Source organism: Moschus berezovskii, chromosome 21, assembly GCF_049115385.1.
Source record: "Moschus berezovskii isolate FMDL1 chromosome 21, NW_MosBer_1.0, whole genome shotgun sequence".
NCBI lineage: Eukaryota > Metazoa > Chordata > Mammalia > Artiodactyla > Moschidae > Moschus > Moschus berezovskii.
The window spans coordinates 7,290,455-7,314,574 of record NC_142480.1 but is presented as its reverse complement, the minus strand read 5'-3'; positions in this window follow the sequence as shown (position 1 = coordinate 7,314,574).

The following is a 24,120-nucleotide window of genomic DNA, read 5'->3' as shown; positions in this document are numbered from 1 at the left end:
TTCTGGTTCTGTTTTCACCATCTTAAAGTATCTTTTATCGTAAATCCTTCTGGATTACTTTTTGAGGATATGTGGGCAATTAGGATGAACTTTCAAATTAATTAATTTTATCTTGCTGTGAGGTAAGGTCACTTTGCAGATCAAGAGAGAAAGGGAGTTCCAACATAAATGAGCTGATGAATTCTGGAACCAACTCTCCCTATTCTCTGTCTAGAGATTATTCCCTCCTATCATGTTGCCATTTGGATACAGGGAATAAGTATTGTTTAAAATTTTAAACTTTCAGAAAGGTGATACCAACTAAGAGCAGATGCACTGAGTGTGCTCAATGCCTTGCTCAGCACTTGAAGATTTATTTAGACTATTTTAATGTTTTTCCTTCAACATCCTTGAATTTGCCTTAGCTTTCTATTGATATATGTGGTAGTCTTTGTATCAACTTGGCTAAGCTGTAGTCCCAGTTATTTAATCAAATACTCATCTATGTGTTGCAGTTAAGGTGTTTGTATAAAAGTGAAAGTATTAGTTGCTTAGTTGTATCAGACTGTTTGTGACCCCGTGGATCATGGCACACCAGGCTCCTCTCTCCATGGAATTCTCCAGAGAAGAATACTTCAGTGAGTTGCCATTCTCTTCTCCAGGGGATCTTCCTGACCCAGGGATCAAACCCAGGTCTCCCACATTGCAGGCAGAGTCTTTCCTATTTGAGCTACTAGGGAAGCCTCCAAGGTTCCAGATCACAGCAGTTCTCCTAGTTTAGAAATTCTGCAGCTTCATTGAGACGTCTAGTCCATCGGTCCTACCACTTTCTTTTTTATTATTATCTGGCATTGCTAGGAATTATGAAAGCTATTTCACATGTTTCTGATTATTCTCCTTTCTAAAACATGGCAGAACTGCTTCATGACCATTTTTTGAAATTAGATTGAGTCTTGTGGCTTGCTCTCACAAGCAAATCTGAGAAGTGATATATGCATTTTAATTGCCAGTGAAATTCCTTGGCCCTCTCCTTCTTCCCATTGCAGCAATTGTGGAAGCTGACAGGGAGATGGAATCTTCATCAATCCAGGTCCTTGAGTGACCATGATGAACAACAGCTGTAGCCATCCTGCTTGAGAAGTAAATGTTCGTTGTGATAGGCCATTGATATTTGGGGTGTATTTCTTAGGGGAATAGACTCCCACCATGTACAATCTTGCTGACTATGACATAGACATACCCTGAAAACAGTCTTCATGCCCTTGCACATTCCCTACTCATAAGGGACCCTTAGTAACCCCAGTTCTGCCTAAAACCTGGTAGAGTAGTCCCCCCAAAACCTGGTGGAGTAGTCAGTATTCTCAATAGAAACAAACTGAATAGGATGTACATAGAGAGTCAGTTTAAGGAACTGACTCATGTGATTTTGGAAGCTGTCAAGTTAAAAGTTATTCAGGGTAGACCAGAAGGCTGGAGATCCATGACATTTTGAGTCCAAAGATAGTCTGTTGGCAAAATTCCCTCTTCTTCCAGAGAGGTCACGCTTTTTCTCTAAAAGTCTTCAACTGATTGCATGAGGTCCACCCACATTATGGAGGGAAATCTGCTTTACTCAAAGTCTCCTGATTTAAATGTTAATCTTATCTAAAAATATCTTCACAGAAACATCTAGAATAGTGTTTGTTCCAATATCTGGGTTCTGTGGTAGAGTCTAGTTGACATATAAAATTGCTCATCATACCTAGTTACATAGATTGTCTTCTTTCTCTGCATCTGCTGCCAAAGAGCTGACTGTGGCTGGAGAATGTTGCAAAATGGGACAGAATGGATGCATTTCAATAGATGACCACACATCTGAAGTAGGCATTCAATCCAACTAGATAATCATCTTTTCCAGGTGAATTTATTTTCTAGCTCTGGAGATGATGGTTTCACACCTCACCTATCCTCAAATATCACCTATCCTCACACCTCCACCAAATTCTACTGGTGACCTCATCTTTTATCGCAAAGAAGATGAATGCAATCAGACATAAATTCGCCATCTTAATTTCTCCAATGACACTGGCCGCCTGTATCTGTATTGCTGGCTTCCGCCATGTAATGGAATGAGCATCCATCTCAGCCCTAGAACAGACTCCCTTCTTATGCTCCCTGTCCCCTGCCCCTTGCTTTCTCAAGGACTGTGTTCCTCCAGATAGTTTTCATCACACTCTCCCTGTCCACTACATCATTCTCATAAGCCAACAGATCTGCCATCAGATATCCATACAAAATAAAATCTCTCATGCCTCCACATCCCCTCCAAGTGTCAGGGCTTTTATCTATAGGTGTTCACAGCAACATCTCCTGCAAAGAGCTTTCTTTCTATGTAGTGATGGACATTGTGTCCCTGTTCACTGGCCCATTACCTCCGTATCCGTTCCCTCAGAAACCATTCTAAGTAAATAGCTTATCTCCCATACTGTCTACTGTACTGTACTTTCCTCTACATAGAACATATAATTGTTACATATGTTTGCATTTGTACACTTACTCATGTGCATGTTCATTACCTGTCTAAGCCTATTAGAATATGAGCAAGTCGAAGGCAGGTTCTCAGACTATCTATGCGGCCCTGGCCTGCCTACCACCACATGAATATTGCATGCCTGAAAGATCCCTGCATGCCTGTTACCCATTCACTTCAATCATGTCTAAGTCTTTGTGACTCCATGGACTGTAGCCAGCCAGGCTCCCCCATCCATGGAATTCTCCAGGCAAGAAAACTGGAGACAGCTGCCATGCCCTCCTCTAGGGGATCTTTCCAACCCAAGGATCGAACCTGTGTCTCCTGTGTCTTCTGCATTGCAGGTGGATTCTTTACCGCTGAGCCACTGGGGAAGCCCCTGAATGCTCCCTCTTTCCAGGCAAATTGCAACCAGTTTGAAACTTTATTGAGTAGAGAAACTGGGCTCTGTACAAAAGAGCATCCAAGTCTGGATAAAAACAGCACTTAACAATTTCCATAATGAGGCAGGGCACTTAACCACTGAGCCTAACACACCTGCATTCTCAGATTTGCCTGGGAATACTGGGGAGAGTGTTGGCTTAATATTCTTCCCCATGTAAGGGGATTGCTTCCAAGCAGTAGAGCAGACTCCACCAAAGGCCAGCTCCACAGTCCAGCTCTCTGGGAGAGAAAGCTTCCTGCAGCTTTGAAACGAGATAACTTTCTTTGTCTCCATATTGCTGTCATTGTTGGTTTGGTTTTTTGGTTTGCTTGTTTTGTTTTCATGTACCCCTATCCATCAAGTTTACAAAAAAAAAAAAAAAATCCCACATCCCAGTTCCAGGCATGACACCCTAAAGCTAAAATATTCCACACATTTATGTTGTTTCCTTGGGATAATTTTCCAGATGTAGGTCGGCGGGGTCCAAAGGTATGTACAGTTTTAAAGGTTTTGAAAAGGAATGCCAAATTGCCTCCAGAAAAGCAGAAAAACTTTATCCTCTCCCAGGCCGGGGCTGAGAGGGTTAGCCCCCCATGGCCTTGTCTGCACTACACATTATTCTTTCCCAGCTTTGCAATGTAAACACCAGGGTGCTCTTTCCTCTGCAGGGGAGGGACAGAGTTGCCTGGGGCTGCCCCCCTCCATTTCCACAGGTGCTAAAATCCTCCCTAACACCCTGATCACCTCATCCGCATGCATTTGATGGAAGGCAACCCCAAAGGCCTCTTACCGTGCCTCGCCAGGGCTCTGAGTACTTTATAAAACCAACTCAGACTCTCTTTGTCCTATAGACGAGGTCAGGAGGCAGGCTGTGCACCCTGGGGTCTGTGATCCACCACCCTCTCCACTTCTAATGCTGTCTCCTCCCTACAGCCCCCCACAATAATAGACACATTTTCAGCTTCCTCGGGTTGGGCAACTTATCAAAGAGAACCCAGGGGTCTCACGCAGAGCTGCAAGTGAATCTTAGCGGCTTACTGCAAGGTACATCATGCAAGGACTTGTGTTCCATTTTCATGGATTACGGCCTCTGCCAGACCCTGGGAAATGAAGTTACCATCGAGGACATGCAGGGCTCTGTTGAGCTGTGGAAACATTCTAAGGCAAACAGATTTTCTCCTTTCATTTTTTCCCAGTTTTCTTATTATGTCGAGGAAGATGGCGGAATACACAATGCCTTGGCGCTAGAATTTACAGAGCTGAGTAAATCTGCAACGTTGCCATTAGCTGCAGGATGAAAAAAGGCCACGGGACCGCATGCATCTAATTGACGCTACCTTGTTCTTTTCAGGTGGCTAATGTCTGCCCCAGTTCCGTGAACACGTTCTTCATAATAGCGGTAACTGTGGCCACTGATGGAACACAGCGCATGCCCACTGCTTGGCTGGGGCTTCGATCAGCACTGTTTGGTATAATCCTCACTGCCTTATTAAACATCAGCATCTACATTTTGCAGATGAAGAAACTGAGATTCAAAGTCAAGTCCAAGAATCACCATCCTGAGCCCAGGTACAGGGGAATTTGTGAGAAATGCAGGGTCTCAGGGACCCTGTCTGTCCCGGACCTTGAGAAACAAACTCTGCATTTTAACAGGAGCCCTGAGTGATTCATGAGTACAGTGCAGTTTGTGAAACCACATTCAAGGTCACACAGCTAGTCAGGAGAGCACCTGAGGCTTGCTTTCTGATCCCAAGAATTCTTTCTAGCATGCAGAGCATACTAGAATACTTTCTAGTATTCTTATATATATATATATATATATATTTTTTTTTTTTTTTAATGAGGCAGAAATTCTCTAGCTTCTCATTGTTCAGTCGCTCAGTTGTGTCTAGCTCTTTGCCACCCCATGAAGTGTAGCCCACCAGACTCCTCTGTCCATGGGACTTTCCAGGCAAGAATACTGGAGGAATACCGGAGTGGGTTGCCATTTTTTCTCCAGGGGATCTTCCTGACCCAGGGATTGAGGCTGCATCTCCTGTGTCTCCTGTATTGGCATGCAGATAATTTATCAACTGTGCCACCTGGGAAGCCCCTAGCTTCTGGGCGGTGGGGTGGGAGGGGATTCCTGTATGACTATACTGCCTTCATCTTGCTGGTGTGTGTGTCTGTGTGCCTGAGTAAGTGTGTGTGTGTGTAAATTGCTTATTCTATCAGTGTAGGGCTATAGCTACCAATGTAGTAATATCTCTGCTGTAGTGAGGAACAAAAATAAAGGTATTTTCATAAATAGACAATGTTGGCTGGTTGCACGTTCAATGGTGACACTAAAGGGTGATTTACCTGTCATTAAGATATGAATGCTTTACCTGGTACTGTTTTTGCCTGTAGCAGAAATCATATTAAACATGTAAATTATTAGATGGCCTATCCACTAAGTTGCATTCCAATCTTATGTAATATAATGTAAATGATGAAAAATAAATTCAAGGTAATTGGTCAAGCGACTTCCCAATCTTTACTCCCCTGTCCTAACTCAATTTTGATGGAAGGCACTAATGCCAGGACACGGTGTACCACTTGGAACTTGCTCAATATTTGTGCCCAGATCTGTAACACAAAGTCAGAGCAAGTGTTTGGCAGATCTTGATTGTGTGTAGAGCTGGCTACTCGGTAATGTGCACTCACACACTTGTCCCGGGAGGGGTCCTGCACACTCTGACACATTGCATCTCCTAGTGTAATTGACAAACAACTCCCTGCTACTTCCTCGTGGCCACATTCCAGTTGTGCAAGGTTTAATAGAGCTATTTCCACTACGAATTCTGCCTTGTCTTTTTGTCTGCTTGTTTTATTTATTTTCGACTTTTAACGCATTAGCGTTCACTTACAGAAACACCAGAAAGCAATTTCTCGTCTTTAATAATGAATACACTCGGCAAGGCGATGTGGGTGCCTTACTCTCCATAGACTCTCATAACTAAAAAAGAAGCGGGAAATAGATTCGCTTTTATTGAACACTTACTAAGTGCCTTGTAACTATGTACACATCACACCCGCATAGTTACACACAACACACAAACACAGAATGCACACACATCCGCATATACATACAAGTCCACAAACACACATAGACATGTATACACACAGACACACAGACACAAATGCACATGGGAAACACATGGCACATTCGCATAATGTTACTGAGCTCACAAACACCTTCACAGTGGTATAAAGCTTAATTTGCATTTAAGAAAACTGATGCCTACATTTTGATAATAAAATATAAGTTAAAATCCTCTAGTATGATTTTTTGGTTTGCATTTCTATCAAAAGCCCTGGGGAAAAATGTTTTTTCCTCTCTCCCTGTCTAGAAGGAATGTTCTCTTTTGAAACCAATGCATGTGTGTGTTTGTTTGTTTATTTATTTATTTATTTTAGGCCAATCTCACTCCTTTGGCTGTTAATTCTTTTCATTTCACACAGAGATGTAGCTAAATCACAGATTCCTGAACATTTTTATTCATCATGAATACAAATGTTCACTTCCAGTCTTTTGAGATGTGCTTGCTTGAACTGAAAAAAAAAAAAAGGAGAGGAAATACATCTGGAGCATATCATTTTGAATTTGATGTATTGTACCAATAATTGTCTTCTTGCAGGTACAATTTCTTATTGATTACAAAATTATGGAGTGTTGTTGGCTACTAGAGAATCTTGAGCTTTCAGGTAACAAGAAGCACTTGAACTTCTACCAGCAAGCAGGTGGAGACAAGTGTTTACATGATGAACTCTTGGGATATGAAGTCACAGGGATTTTTATCATACATCAGGAGAGAAGTCAATGGGAGATAAATAACAAGAGGACAGGTTTTGGCTGTATGTATTGCTCTCGCCTCAAAGAAGGGAAATGTTATTTGTGGACCAGAATGTCTAAGAATCCTAGCTGCTGTGACACTGGGGAGAGTGGTGTGCCAGGAAACATTTAACAACAGGGGCTGTAGGAGGAAAAAAGTTAGTTTTGATCTGCAGCATTTCCCAATTTCTGTAGTGTAAACATTTCCACTGTGACCAGTTTCAAGCCATCAGTGGGGTATCACCGAGCACGGATTTGCTAAGAGTTGTACCCAAGTGGCCGCCATGATCGTGCGTGTGGTATGCATGGCCTCTAGTCTGCCACACTGGTTTGGGGCTTCTTTATTTCACTTTCCTGCGAGGGCCTTGTGTTACTTTGAGAGTCCTCTAGGAATCAAACAGCGAGAATCTAAACTGGGAGAGAGGGATCAGGGGAAATGATCGTGGATGATAAAGGAGAAGAGGAGCTGGAGCCAAAGGAGAGAGCCTTCCAGCCGTGCGATGAGGGCCGGACACTTACAGATAGAGAGGAGGAAACAAGAAGGGTGGGCGAGGACCCTCGTCAGACCGCAGCTCAGCTCTGAGCAAGTCTTGCTCAGGCTGGTGGGGCCGCCGAGCCAAGATTCCCCATGAGTGGACTTCTCTCAGAGGCAGACGTGTCCCACTTCTGAAGTCCTCCGTGAAGCTTCTGGTCACTGGCTGAAAGCAGCTGAGAAAGAGATGACATTGGTGTGAGCACCATGCAGAACCCTGGACCAGAAAGCGTGGCCCCTGGAGTGCGCCAGCTCATTGCACCCTTCGCAGAAGGCTCATCTCAAAAGGAGATCTGAGAAGCTCCTCACACGACTGCCACACATCTGAAGGAAGCAGGATGTAAGTAGAGGACAAACGGATGGAGGAGGCCCACAGAGCTACCGGATCAGCGTCTTTGGGTTACTCATAAAAAGTGCAGATTCCAGGCTTCCCTCGTGGTTCAGGGGTGAATAATCCATCTGCCAATGCAGGAGACTTGGGTTTCATCCCTGATCCGGGAAGATACCACATGCCACAGGGCAACTAAACCCAGGCACCGCAACTATTGAGTTAGTGCTCTGGAACCCATGATCCACAAGAGAAGCCGCCACGATGAGAAGCGTGTGCACCACAAACAGAGAAAAGCCTGCACAGCAGCAAGGACTTGGCACAGCCAAGTGAATGAACAAATACGTGTAAAATTAAAAAAAAAATGCAGGTTCTTAGAACTTTTTGGCCTGTGGAATCAGAATCTTTGGGGAATCCTACATTTTTAATAATTTCCCCAGGATTTGTTTGTTTGTTTTTTCAGATCAAAGCAGAGTAGAACAACTCCTGATTTGGGAGTCAGACTTGCCTTATAAACGTCCCAGGGACAATTAATTTAATTTATTAACTGGAAATTCTACACCGGAACTTCTTCAACTGTAAACTGAATGTAATAATAAAGTGATGGACTGGATTTTTGTTTTTATTCTAATATGTTTTCTTTCTGATGATAGTTCAGATCAGTTCAGTTGCTCAGTCTTGTCCATCTCCCTGTGACCCCATGGACTGCAGCACACCAGGCCTCCCTGTCTATCACCAACTCCCGGAGCTTGCTCAAACTCATGTCCATGGAGTTGGTGATACCATACAACCATCTCATCCTCTGTCATACCCTTCTCTTCCTGCCTTCAATCTTTCCCAGCATGAGGGTCTTCTCCAATGAGTCAGTCAGTTCTTTGCATCAGGTGGCCAAAGTACTGGAGTTTCAGCTTCAACATCAGTCCTTCCAATGAATATTCAGGACTGATTTCCTTTAGGATTGACTGATTTGATCTCCTTGCTGTCCAAGGGACTCTCAAGAGTCTTCTCTAACACCACAGTTCAAAAGCATCAGTTCTTCGGTGCTCAGCTTTCTTTATGGTCCAACTCTCACATCCATACATGATTGCTGAAAAAACCATAGCTTTGACTAGACAGACCTTTGCTGGCAAAGTAATGTCTCTGCTTTTTAATATGCTGTCTAGGTTGATCATAGTTTTTCTTCCAAGGAGCAAACATCTTTTAATTTCATGGCTGCAGGCATCATCTGCAGTGACTTTGAAGCCCAAGAAAATAAAGTCTCTCACTGTTTCCATTGTTTCCCCATCTATTTGCCATGAAGTGATGGTACAGGATGCCATAATCTTAGTTTTCTGAATGTTGTTTTAAGCCGGCTTTTCTTTCTCCTCTTTCCCTTTCATCAAGAGGCTCTTTAGTTCCTCTTCACTTTCTGCCATAAGGGTGGTGTCATCTGCATATCTGAGGTTATTGATATTTCTCCCAGCAATCTTGATTCCAGCTTGTGCTTTATCCAGCCTGGCATTTCGCATGATGTCTGCTGCTGCTGCTGCTAAGTCGCTTCAGTTGTGTCCGACTCTGTGTGACCCCACAGATGGCAGCCCACCAGGCTCCCCCGTCCCTGGGATTCTCCAGGCAAGAACACTGGAGTGGGTTGCCATTTCCTTCTCCAATGCATGAGAGTGAAAAGTGAAAGTGAAGTCGCTCAGTCATGTCTGACTCATAGCGACCCCACGGACTGCAGCCCACCAGGCTCCTCCATCCATGGGATTTTCTAGGCAAGAGTACTGGAGTGGCTTGCCAGTGCCTTCTCCGGATGTACTCTGCATATAAGTTAAATAAGCAGGGTGACATTATACTTTTGATGTACTCCTTTCCCAATTTGGAACCAGTCCTTTGTTCATGGCCAGTTCTAACTGTTGCTTCTTGACCTGCGTAGAGATTTCTCAGGAGGCAGGTCAGGTGGTCTGATAATAGTTAGATCATAGAGGTAGTTGTCTGTCCGTCAGTCATTGTCTGTAACAATAAAACCACGCTATAATCTTCTCATTATGCATTCAACTGTGAAATACTAAAGGAAACACACAGCTTCTTAGTACTGGCTGCACATAAATCCCTAAAGAACTGAAAAATACTGAGACTTGTATTCCATCCCAGAGACTCTGAATAAATTGACCAGGTTGTCGTGGGAAGAGGGGCAGCACCAGGTACCCGAGCTGTGACAACTCCCTTCCCCTCATCTCAACTACTGCATCCCAAATATTATATGTGTTTAAAACCATAAAAATAATGTTATTGAGCTTTAGTAAAACATATACAAGGCTCAAACATCAACACTGTCAAAATACAGGGAACTCTGCTCAATGTTATATGGCAGCTTGGATGGGAGGGAAATTTAGGGGAGAATGAATGCACGTATATGTATGACTGAGTAGCTTTGCTGTCCACCTGAAACTATTGAAAGTGAAAATGTTAGTTGTTCAGCCTTGTCTGATTCTTTGTGACCCCGTGGACTTTCCTTCCCCAGGGGATCTTCCCTATCCAGGGATAGAATCCAGGTCACCTGCATTTCAGGCAGATTCCTTACCATCTGAGCCACAGAGGAAGCCAGCTATATTCTAATATAAAATAAAAAATAAAAAAGTCAAAATATGTGCATAACATCAGAAGGAAATGTGATATAACATAGTCTGTTGTTTGTAAGCAGCAAGGTTGTTTTTGTTTTTCTTCTTACTTTTCTGAACTTTGCATTCTTTCTTTCATGGGCTTCTAGGACACTTGCTGTTCAGTCACTCAGTCGTGTCCAGCTGTTTGTGATCCCATGGACTGCAGCACACCAGGCTCCTCTGTCCTTCACTATCTCCAGGAGCTAGCTCAAATTCATGTCCATTGAGTCTGTGATGCCATCCAACCATTTCATTCGCTGCCACCCCCTTCTCCTTTTGCCTTCAATCTTTCCCAGCATCAGGATCTTTTCCAATGAGTTGACTCATTGCATCAGGTGGCCAAGTATTGGAGCTTCAGCTTCAGCATCGGTCTTTCCAATGAATATTCAGTGTTGGTTTCCTTTAGGATTGACTGGTTTGATATCCTTGCAGTCCAAGTGTCTCTCAAGAGTCTTCTCCAGCACCCTAGTTTGAAAGCATCAGTTCTTCAGCAGGCACTCAGCCTTTTTTATGGTCCAACTCTCACATCTCTACATAACTACTGGAAAAACCATAGCTTTGGCTATACACGGATAAGGGACTTGTGTAACTCAATGAAACTATGAACCATATCATGTAGGGCCACCCAACATGGAGAAGTCACACTGGAGAGTTCTGAAAAAACATGGTCCACTGGAGGAGGGAATGGCAAACCATTCCAGTATTCTTGCCTCAAGAACCCCATGGATATTATGTATGACTGGACTGTGAAGAAAGCTGATCGCTGAAGAATTGATGCTTTTGAACTGTGGTGCTGGAGAAGACTCTTGAGAGTCCCTTGGACTGCAAGGAGATCCAACCAGTCCATTCTAAAGGAGATCAATCCTGGGTGTTCATTGGAAGGACTGATGCTAAAGCTGAAACTCCAATACTTTGGCCACCTCATGAGACGAGTTGACTCACTGGAAAAGACTCTGATGCTGGGAAGGATTGGGGGCAGGAGGAGAAGGGGACGACGGAGAATGAGATGGCTGGATGGCATCACCGACTCGATGGACATGAGTTTGAGTGAACTCTGGGAGTTGGTGATGGACAGGGAAGCCTGGCGAGCTGTGATTCATGGGGTCGCAAAGAGTCGGACATGACTGAGAGACTGAACTGAACTGAACAATAATTATAATGAAAAAATGTGCGTAGAACTTATAACAAGATGATTGTGCCGTGCTATGCTTAGTCACTCAATTGTGTCCGACTTTTTGTGACCCCATGGACTGTAATCTGCCAGGCTTTCTATGCATGGGGATTCTCCAGGCAAGCGTACTGAGTTGCCATGCCCTCCTCCAGGAGCTCTTCCCAACCCAGGGATCGAACCCAGGTCTCCCACATTGCAGGCAGATTCTTTATAGCCTGAAGCACCAGGGAAGCCCAGCAAGATGATTATCCTACTCCAAATAAAAACACCAAGTCAGGGATCCCTTGTTATCCATTCCTTTGCCATGCTGGACATTCATCATTCTTTCTCATCCTACAGCGCCTCCGGAGTGGGGGCCGTGAATTTATATTTTTATATCTCTAGCCTCTTGTACAAAGCTTGGCATATAGGTGGCACTTAATAATTATTAGGTAAAAGGATAAATAAACGCCTATCTGGCATTTGCATGGTATTTAAATAGAATTGGCACACCATCACTCCATAAATGAGACAGAGAGAGAGCAAACACTGCAGATCTTATTTTCCAGGGCTGTGTGTTCATAGCTGTGGGATCTTGATACAGTGAGGCTGCTTATTCATTCTATTGGTTTGAGTACGATTTTTAATGCGTCTATAAAGAGAGGTTTTCAAGTTTAATTGCAGCATCATCCTCTTCATGCTCACTCTTATCTCTGACCGCACTTTCTTCCTGGTGGATCAGCCTGGTTTTTACGACCTTTCCACACATAATAAAGCATCCAAACAACTTTTTCACGTCATCTTCAATGAATTCAGAGAATGCAACAGTTTGCACCTTCCTCTCTGCACAGTTTATGGCTACTGCTTTCATTCTACAAGGCTGAGGGTATCAGGTGATAAATATCTGTCCTAGGACGCTGAGTGTGACAAAGTGTTTCCTTCCTAGGCCCACTCGTCCCTCATAACTTACGAAGCTGGGAGAGAAAACAAACTAGCATTCCAAATGTTTTTTTTTTTTTTCCCGTCTCTACTTTATCCTACCAAATTTTGCAGCATTGAAATGTCTAGTATCATCCTACTTCAAGTTCTGTGTGATTAAATTCTGATTAGAACACACATACTTCTGATCACAGACTGACTGTGAAACAGGGCCACACATCCATATATCATGACGGTTATTTGTTTGAAGGGAGACATATGAATCAAAACATCCTTAGGGAAGATAGGAAATCTGGTTTCTATTGCCACGCCTTCCTCCAGGGAACCTTCCCAAACTAGGGATCAAACCCAGGTCTCCCACATTGCAGGCAGATTCTTTACCATTTGAGTCACCAGGGAAGCCCAAGAATACTGGAATGGGTAACCTATTCCTTCTCCAGGGGATCTTCTCGACCTAGGAATCGATCTGGGGTCTGCTGCATTGCAGGTGGATTCTCTACCAGCTGAGCAACCAGGGAACAACCTGTAAAGCTAACAGGGCTGCTTAAAATGGGGCATCTCCAAACTTCAAGTTTCTCACCTTTAGAATAACTATAGGGAAGCTCATTTATGTTTTCACTTTTAGTTTTTAAGTCATTCTTAGAACCATGAAGGCCACCTGGTGATCCACTTCATCCCTTCCTTTATTTAGCCAAAGTTTACTGGTGCTCAGACAGGGACCATAGTAGACACCAACATAGGGTCACCTGCAGATGGTGTCAGGCCCCAGCTTTGGGTGGCACTGATGATAAAGAACCTGCCTGTCAATGCAGGAGACATGGAGATGCAGGTTTGATCCTTGGGTTGAGAAAATCACCTGGAGGAGGGCATGGCAACCCATTCCAGTACTCTTGCCTGGAGAATCCCTTCGACAGAGGAGCCTGGTGGGCTGCAGTCCATGGGGCCACAAAGGGTTGGACATGACTGAAGTGACTTAGCATGCACCAGCTTTGGATCCTGATCTTCAGAAGGTTCTCCTGAGCCCTCCTCCAGGCTCAATGATTCCCTGTACATGAGGATTTTCTGGGGCCAATGGGCTGAACCCATCCAGAGTCTATTTATTCTACCTGGTTCCTAGAATTCCTTGCCTGAAGTCCCAAGCTTACTTGCCTCTGCAGGTCTCCTCCATGGCTGCCTGCTTTGGGAGGATAGCACTTCCAGTGGGCAAGGATCCACTGCTCTCCTATAGGCTGTGTGGTCTACAGACATGCCAGCTAGTGATAAATGTAAAAGACTTGCTTTGGGTAAAGTTAAGTCGTTGGAATGACTTTGCCATCACTAAATGTTCCTTTGCACACATATACAGATATACACATATACACACATATACATGCATGCATACATGTGCACAATGCTCGCACAATGTTGTCTGTGCACAATATGCACAGCCACGTGTGCACAGTGTTTGCATACCTGTGTGCACACATAGTCACATGCACACAGACAGGTACAATTAATGCACACATACACACACACGTGTGTGCTATGTCACTTCAGTCGTGTTCAATTCTTTGCGACCCTATGGGCTGTGGCCCGCCAGGCTCCTCTGTCCATGGGATTCTACAGGCAAGAACACTGGAGTGGGTTGCCGTGCCCTCCTCCAGGACACACACATGCACCTTCACACAAACATACACACTTCTCTTATTAAGGCATTTGTACCTAAGTGAGAGAAAACATGTTGCTTGGGACCAAATGACCTGTAAAGAATAAAATTAAAATGAGATATAATCCCATGACTCAGATGAATCCACTGCTGGTATATAATATTCATTATGCTACCCTCTCAGTTCTATCATTTACGAAGTCCTTTAACATACATGACTACATGTGACATTCCTGTTAGACAGCATTGTCAGATTCATCCTCAGATGAGCTGACTGAGGCGAACGGAGAGCTCCTATGTTGCCTGAGTCACTAGCTGCTTGTGGCTAAGCTGGCACTCAAATCTGCATCTTCTGAATCCAGTACGTGGAGCTCATGACTTTTATCCACCAGGCTCCTTTTCAAGATCTACTTAATTGCTGCATTACCTAGATACACATGGATCAACACACAGGTTTAAGTAGGAATGTGTGTGTGTGCATGCTAGGTCGATTCAGTCGTGTCCAACTCTTTGAGACCCTACCAGCTGTAGCCCACCAGGCTCCTCTGTCCATGGGATTCTCCAGGCAAGAATACTGGAGCATGTTCCCATACCCTCCTCCAGGGCATTTTCCCAACCCAGGAATCTAAGCTGTGTCTCTTATGTCTCCTGCGCTGGCAGGCAGGTTCTTTACCACTAGCGCCACCTGGAAAGCCCGTAAGGATGAATACAGTTAAGGATATAGACAAAAGCGGTTTCTCCAAACATCAAGAAATTAGAGCATAATACTAAAGAGGAGATCACACGCTTGTCTGGCAAATCTAGATTTATCCAGAACGTGTTATAGTCATATCCAGAAGGATGTAAATCCAGGTGAATTCATACTTACAGGGAAAAACAGCCTTGCACACCTGTTCTTTCCTTCTGGAAGTGGGCTTCCTACAGACAGGGAAAGGGTCTTTAACACACCAGGGAGGACATCAGGACAGCATGGAAGGTAGGAAGGTGTTGTTTAGATAGAGACGTGTCTGCATTATGGGCCCCAGCGCAGACGAGGCTGAACGGGCCTCCTGGGGCTGCCTCCCCTCTGATATCTCCCCTGGGAGACTTCATCTCCGTCCTTTGCTGACATTCATAATTTAGAATTCTGTTTCTCATGCTTTTCGTTTTTTTAATTGGAGGAAAATTACTTCACCATATCGTATTGGTTTTTGCCACACAACACCGTGAATCCGCCATAAGTGTACATGTATCACCTCCAGCTTGCGCTTCCCTCCTTGCCTCACCCCACTCTTCCAGCTCATCACAGCGCCCAGCTGGGTTCCCTGTGTTATTCGGCAACTTCACAGCAGCTGTCAGTTTTACACACGGTAGCGTGTTTATGTGGATGCTTCTTTGTCCATCCATCCATGCCTCTCCCTCCGCTGCCACGGTGTCCACAAGTCTGTTCTTCACATCTGCGTCTCCATTCCTTCCCAGCAAATGGGTTCATCAGTACCACTTTTCTAAAGGAGCTTGGATCACAACAGAGAGAAGAGTGTCTTACTCTTTGCACGGAATGCAGGAGAGGGTTTAAAACCACTTGCAAAGGAGAAGATTGTAGAGGGTAAAAAGGAGAAGGCAGGGTGGTGTGTTGTCTGCTGGGCCAGTGACTGCAATGGACACAGATCACAATGTTTCTGTTGTGCCGGGGGAGTGAGACCCAAGGGGATCCTTTCTACCAGGGCTTTGCTTCCCCAGCTCTCAGCAGCCTTGTTACGAGTAATCGGCAGTGTTAACTTGGTATGTTATTAACAGGTTCCATTTGCCCTTATCCACAATCTAGCCTTCATCTCATGGATTAATTCCCTGAAAGAAAATAGCACCTTTCCACGCGTCTTCCATATTTCAGTGGAATAAAATTAAGTCACTAAGTACTAGATGCAAACAGGCATTTACAATTCTGAACACTCTCAATAGCCACCTGCCTGGAAGGTGGCTCAAAGAGGGAAGGACAATTGAAGGCAATACTGATTGATGTGTATTTATATCTTTACTTATATAACCCTTTACTAGATCAGAAATTAACCCGAGTCTACAAAAAAAACCCTCAAAGTCTTATTTTGCATATACTGTTACAGACGGGGGGAAACAGCTGTCTACAATCCTCTTTTCCTCACGGGGGTGGGCTCTCTGTGGATGGAGAGGAGGTCTTTACTTCACACTCTGGAGTTCAAGAACAAGGCAGGCACTCCTTTTAAAGGTATGTAATCACATGGAAAATGGAAACGGTATCCTATTTCAAGAAGGCATGTTTGTTCTCTGTCCAGTGAGGTTTGATTATGGAAGACATGCAACCACACAGCAGGATCAGACCTCTGAGGTCTGAGGCTCTCTCTCCTGACCCGATTTACAGTCCATACTAACTTGCTTTGACTCTTCTGCGGCCTTGGTCAGCATACTTAGGCTATGCCAGGAGAGTCTTCTCTGTTCACTGCAGTGACTTCTTGGAAGAACCACTGACTCTTCTTCAAGGTAAAACAGTAGCAGATGATTTGCGCTCTCACGTCCCTTTAATCTTTTGCTTCAGAGAGCCTGTCTATTCTCTTTCCATCTGGTCTTGACTGTTGGACATGATCCTTACCAAATCCCAAGCAAGCCTCCACATTGGAAGACCTGCTTAACCCAAATTCCTAATCCTCAGTGAGTTCCAGCCTTGCCTCCTCACCTCACCAGCACTGCCTAAGCTCTCTCCAACTTCTCCATTATTTAGTAAGCACTGACTCATTGGGAAAGACCCTGATCCTGGGAAAGATTTATGGCAGGAACAGAAGGGAGTGGCAGAGGATGAGGTGGTTAGATAGCATCACTCAGTGGACACGAATTTGTGCAATTCCAGTAGACTGTGGACAGATGAGCCTGCTGTGCTGCAGTCCACGAGGTCACAAAGAGTCAGACACAGCTTAGCCACTGAAAAACAACTATGAGACTTAGAATTCTTTTGTAACAGGTTGTGTTAGCGACACTTCGGGGGCCAGCATTTTATAAGATAAAAGCCCTCAGCTGTAGGGTTGATGTAACATTGCACGCAACAATGACAGTACTTTCACAAACTCAGCCTTAAGCACAGAGAAATCTTGTCCTTCTTCTTCTTTGGAATACAGACTAAAAGCGGATAATGGGGATGAAGGGGTGGTCCTCTATTTGTAACTTCTTTATTAAAATATTGGTCTAAAACATATACATTTTAATAAGGATGTAGTGTACAAATAAATTATGCCAATGGCTCACATTTTCCCTACTTGAACTAATCTATTTTGTTGCAAAATCAAAATGAATGTGCCTCCATCCTCAAGAAATATTTAAATTTTGGAAATTTGCTTTGTGGAGTTCTAGGTCCTTGAACTGTTATCTGCGATAAATTCTTAATTTTAGAATTTGATTTTACAAATTACACATACTATAGAACTTTATGCTTTATACTTTAACATAATTTTTTTGAAAAATTAAAAAAGTCATTAAATAAAACTTTAGGAGAATTAAACTCTTCAATAGTGATGATTGTTTATAAATAGAAAAAAAATGTAGAATCATAGCTTTAAAAATAAAAGTGAGAATGTTAGTTGCTCAGTCATGTCTGACTCTTTGTGACCCTATGGATTATAGCCCACCAGGCTTCTCTGCCCATGGAATTCTCCAGGCAAGAATACTGGATTGGGTATCCATTCCCTTCTCCAGGGGATCTGCCAATCCAGGGATTGAACCTGGGTCTCCTGCATTGCAGGCAACTTCATTACCATCTGAGCCACCAGGGAAGCCCCATAGCCTTAAAAAGTAACCATTTATTTACTCATGTTCACTCAAATAATATTTTTAAACATCTACTGTGTGTTAAGTACTTTGCTCAGAGCCTGGGAACATGGTTTTCAACTAGACATAAATCCTGCTCTCAAAGAGTGGATAAGAAATGTGAACAAAAATGTGTGAAGGCAGCCACTGAGAAGGCGACAGGTAGGAAGTGTCCTGAGAGCTGTAAGGTTTAAAAGAGAAGAGAATTCAAGCATCTTCCTGGAGAAGGCGGTGTTTCACTTGATCCTTAATGTCTGGGTCAGATTCAACCCCTCAGGCATGGTTGTAGGAGGAAGTCCCAGAGGCTGAGATCCTAAACAAACAAAGGCAATGAACAGGGAAGTAAGACCCGGCTAGATCCCTGTGGCCAGAGCAGGGTGTGTCAACAGAGTATCAGTGGGAGAAGGATACACCTGCCAAGATGATAAGTGGTATCCCCGGAGAGCTATCACAGTCCAGCAGATTCATCCCACCAAATGGCAAATCAATGTACAAAAGACTCGAAAGTTGGGCCAATGGGATACAGAGGTTCATTTTCCCAAGCATTCATTTCAATGATATGTTTACAGTACCTCCTGTGTGCCTTTCCTGTTCTAACTGCTGGGGTTGAAGTGGTGAAAGAGATGAGCTTCATCCTCATTCCCAGTGAGCTGCCGGTTTAACTGGGGGGAACCACCATTAAACAAAAAAGATATAAAAGAGAATGGACAGAGTGAAAGAGATAGCAGTGGTCTCAAGGGGACAGAGCATCTTGAGCAGTGTTGCCCAAAAGAATATTCTGCAAAGATAGACGTGTTCTGTCCACACCGTTACATACAGTAGCCACTAGCTATATGTGACAACTGAGCACTTGAAATGTGGCCAGTGAGACCTAACATCTGATTTTTAATCTCGTTTCCTTTGAACTCACTGGAATTTAAGTAACCACAGGTTGTTGCTGTTATTAAGCCATTAAGTCATGTTCAACTCTTTGTGACCCCATGGACTACAGCATGCCAGGCTCCCCTGGCCTTCACCATCTTCTGGAGTTTGCTCAAATGCATGTCTCTTGAGTTGGCAATGCTATCTAACCATCTCATCCTCTGCCACTCCCTTCTCCTCTAGTCTTCAGTCTTTCCCACATCAAGGTCTTTTCCAATGAGTCAGCTCTTTGCACGGGGTGTCAAAGTAAGTAGCCACAGGTAGTTAGTGACTATTCATATTTTGCTTCTAATTATATGTGCACGTAATAAATTTCAAGCGCATTGACACAAAAATTCTTTTTCATCTGGCAATGTTTCTTTAGGGCTTCCCTGGTGGCTTAGTCAGTAAAGAATCTGCCTGCAATGCAGGAGACCTGTGTTTGATCCCTGGATTGGGAAGATCCCCTGGAAGAGGGCATGGCAACCCACTCCAGTATTCTTGCCTGGAGAATCCCCATGGACAGAGGAGTCTGGTTAACCCTCGCAAAGAGTCAGACATGACTGAACGACTAAGCATAGCACATGCTTCTTTAGCCAGGCCCTCACTTATAGTGGGCTTCCCTGGTGGCTCAGTGATAAAGAAATATTCCTCCAATGCAAGAGATGAAGGAGACACATATTTGATCCCTGGATCAGGAAGATCCCTAGGAGGAGGGAATAGCAACCTGTTCCAGTATTCTTGCCAGGAAAATCCCAAGGACAGAGGAGCCTGGCGGGCTATAGTCCATAAGGTTGCAAAGAGTCGGACACGACTGCAGTGACTAAGCACACACACACACACCACCATATACCAACCAAGTAGAATTGAATGCTTCAAGTGAACACCTTTGTAAGGCTACGTGACAAGTGCTATGGGAAGGTTGAAAAGCAAGCCACTATGTTGTTTGGAGAATTGAGAGACTGCCAGTGAGGAGACAATGTGTAAATGATAAATGTTTGTCAAATGAATGAGCTGAGAGCAAAGGTCATTGGAGACAAGCTTTGTCAGATCCATGGGGCTTCATTGGTGGAGTCTGCTGGTTGGGCTTTCAGCTGTGGGACACTGGGTGGCTGAGGATGCTGTGAGAGTGTGTGTGCATGGAGAGCTGTGTACAGACTTACAGGCTGCAGCCTCTTGTCCTTCCTGGCTTCGTGCAGCACAGGATACCTGCAGCAGACATCCACCCCGCCTTCCCAGGATCTGGGCAATCTAGGACATGGGGAAAAGTGCGAGTCTTCAGTTTTGAGCGTCAAAACAAGGCTGTACGGTCCTTCCCTGCCATCTGCAGTGTAACTTCCCGCTCCAGGAGAGCAGAACTGCTCATTAACAAATTGTCATGTACTGGGGACCAACTGAGAGTCAAGTGCTTTGAAAGCTTTGTCACAATCTCCCAATGAGACCACGGGACAGGGAGTAAGATCCTCTTTATACAGGTTAGGAAAGTCTCGAACAGCTTATGAGACTTGCCTGAGGGTCCTCAATTGCTGAATTGGAGTCTGAAACTCACATGCAACAACCTCTGACCCCAGACCCTCTCAGACTGTAGCCTGCCAGGCTCCTCTGTCCATGGGATGTTCCAGACAAGAATGCTGGTGTGGGTTGCCATTTCCTCCACCAGGGGATCTTCCCCAACCCAGGGATTGAACTCGCATCTCCTCAGTGGCAGGCAGATTCTTTACCACTGAGTCACCTGAGAAGTCCTATCATATATCTATGTTAACATGATAATGTGATATAATAAATAATATAATGTAATATACAAATCGCAGACATTGGTAAAAGAGCCCTCTGAAGCCCAGGAACATTGTCTAACATCACAGAACTCAGGAGGGTCAGAGTTTGTACCAGAACCACTCTTGGCCCTTCGTCCGGGCCCCTTCCCTGTCTTTGGTTTCATGAGCCCTGATCCTCCCCATCCACAGGGCTCCCGTGTAATCACACGGAGACCTCTGACCAGTTCACAAGGCTGCCTGTGCCCTGCATGTTTTCAGCACTCACCAGGATTCCCAGGGGCTGTGAACCCTTAGTGTTCTGGCTGTGGGAGGCCCCTCAGGCTCAATCTCTATTTGAAGACAAGAGGCTTTTACCTGTGGGGAGACCTCCCACTCCCTTTCCGATGCTGGGCAGGTCTGGAAGTCACCTGTAAAACTCTTGGGATTTCAGAAAACAAAAATAGACTCAGTCACAGTGAAGTGACCTGAGGCTTTGGATCAAGTTTCTGCACAAACAGTGATTAATCGAACGCCTTCGCTGGAATGTGGGCTTGGCGAGAGGTGAGAAGCACATGAACGAATCTGTCTGTATCCTTGGGAATGCTTTTAACTCTCATTTTCACTTAAAAGATACTTCTAATCAATTCCACTCACTGGTTCCCCCTTCCCTCTTCCGGGTTGATAGAGAAATATGAGAAAAGGAAAGAGACTTTGGGGTCAGACCATGACTTAATGTTCTGTGTGCTTAGGTGGCTCACTTTCACTGAGGCTTGTTTTCTGATTCAGTAGGTCTGGGTGGGGCATGAGAGTGTGCAAGTCTAACAAACTCCAAGATGAGGCTGATGCTGTTGATCTGGGACCTTCGGTTGCCACTGCACTGGGAGAGAGAAATCACTTCCTCCAAGTTTCACAGCAGGTGAAGACCGAGGGCAGAGATCAAACCCCGGGGAGGTAGAGAAAATGATTATTTGTAATTCTTCACACTCTTCCTGGATTTAAATTATATATTCATGACTCTGGTCACGTGACTTTACAAAACCACCTACCAGAGTGGAATTTCCCTGCCCTACTGATCTCTCACTCAGCCATGTGACTTGTTTGGGCCAATGCCACATGGTGGAAGGAGAGCGAGTCAGTTCCAAACCAAGACCTCAGGAGGCAGTGTCCGTTTTTGTTGACACTCTGGGATTCCTGCCATTTGCCATGAGTAGAGCATGCTTCAAACAGCTCCAGTCTAAAGAGAAGGAGGAACCACATGGCTCTGATGGTTAGTCTCGGTGCAAGTCCAGCTGACCAGCATCTGGAATCAGAGCTGCTCAGCCACGCTTTATCTAGTTCAGACAAACTACAGATGACCTATGGACCCATATGTGAGAGAGCCACCCATATATGGCTTTAAGCTATAAGCTATTGATTTTGGGGGTAGTTAGCTGGTTATACAGCATTAATGTAATAATTGCTGACTAATGCACAGTTGTGTGTTAGCATTACTCAAAGATCATCTTTCAGTCCAGAAAGGCAAAGAACTATATCACATATTTAGTAGCTACCATGTTCTAGGACTGGGCTTGTAAACCTCTGTCTAGGAATTTCTTGCATCAACTATTTTACTATGTGGAAGATCTAATGCTGAAGCAGAAGCTCCAATACTTCGGTCAATTGATGTAAACAGCAAACTCATTGGAAAAAACCCTGATGCTGGGAAAGACTGAGGGCAGGAGAAGAAGGAGGTGACAGAGGATGAGATGGTTGGATGGCATCACTGACATGAGTTTGAGCAAACTCCAGGAGAAGGACAGGGAAGCCTGGCATGCTGCAGTCCTTGGGGTCGCAAAGAGTCAGACACAACTGAGCGACTGAACAAAAACAACAGGGTGTCTCCCTAAATTCAGGATATTTGAAAAAGTGGCTCCAGGAATCACAGCCTTTGTTTGTATAAGCTCCACTCTTTACCAATACCCCCCCAAGCTTCACCTTGATCCGTCTTGGATAGTTTGCTTAAGCCTGCCTGGTATGGGTCTGTGCTGTTTACGTTTAATTATTCTAGTTTCAGAGGTCACCCAAGGCTCTGCTTACAGTGTCTCTAACTACTTGCTATCCACCATGGCATGATTTCATTCTGACACACGTTTGGAAAAAAAAAAGAAAATAAAAATAAAACATCAAATCTCAACTTCAGGACACAGGCGATAGGCAACTTGTTTTGTTGCTGCTCATTTTAGGAGGGAGGAAAGACGAGTGTCTTTTCTTCTTATGAATAGGCAGGATTGACATAAAAAAGTACTTCAAGTGCTGAACTCTTCCACTGAACACAAATGCAGAGAAATTCTGTATATCTTTAAATGTTTTATATGTCCCCGTCATATATAATTTATTATGTTGTGAAGCTGAGTCCTTCTTTGAATGAAAATTTTACTGTCAGAGCCTGGGGTACTTTAGTTTGATGATTTAAAACTCCCAATGCACTCGTAGCAAATAGCACATTTTTATGACAGTGTGTTTGTCCAAGAGGTCAGCTTTCAGCACAGTCGGAAATTTCCCCCAGTAAAATTATTTCAAAGAGAAATATGTCTCCCAGCCTAATTCTTCGTGCAGAAAATGCAGGTGCAATTCCAGATAGGACCGGGTGTCCATCTTTCAAGAAGATGCAGGGCTGCCCATCTGTCTTGTGGTTTTGGACTGGTGCTGCAGAGATGCACTTTGAATCCTGTCTTTGCCCTCAATTGGCTGAGCCTCTTGGTTTTCAGCCATAACAGGAGGTTAATGATATCAACTTTCAGGAATTTATTTGTGAGGATTAAATGAGATGGTAGTCTGTCAAAATGCCTGGTCCGTAGTTATTATTATACCACATTATTCAGCAGACTCTGCTTTGAAATGAAATCGGCTCCTCGATGGGATGTGACAGTGCACAGCATAAAGAAAGAGTCCAGTTGGCTTGTAGGCAAAGATTTAGGACCATCCATCTGATACGGCAATCAGTGCCCTGAATGGTGAGGGAACAAGTCAGGGAAACTTTCAATACAAAGGTTTGATGAAAAGAGCAATGTGCATTGAGAAACAACACTCTGGCACCCCAACCTCCATCCTTACCCTCTCCTCTGTGCCGTGGGGAGCTCAAGACTAAGAAAAATACTAAACTTTCATCTATGTAGTCAGCTAGCCAGCCACTCCATCACCTGTTCTTCCATCCACACATCCATGCATGCATCCATCCAACCTTCCATTCATCCGCTTCTGTCCATCCAGCTGTTTATCCATCCATTTCATCTTTTTATTCATCAATTTACTCTACAAGCTGCAAAGACATTTAATACAGATGGTCCATCCTGAAGACACCATGATGTAAATAAATCTAAGCCAATGGTCTCTAAGTATTTCGAGATTAACTGTGAGAAAAATCAGATAAAACCATATTTTCAAGACTATGTGCTCAACTTTACAAGAGAAAGGGCATGGAACGCTAAGTGAGCACAGAACCGGGACACACTCTCCAATCCAGGAAAATCCAGCAGGACCAGCCAGGTATGTGAGCTGAGGACCATTTGATCATCAGGTGGGTAATATGAGAAAGGCTTTCCAGAGAGACAATAGACATCCCACTTAAAGCCCAGGATCTCTCACAGAGTAGTGTACTAGTCGGCTGGAGCCTTTGTAA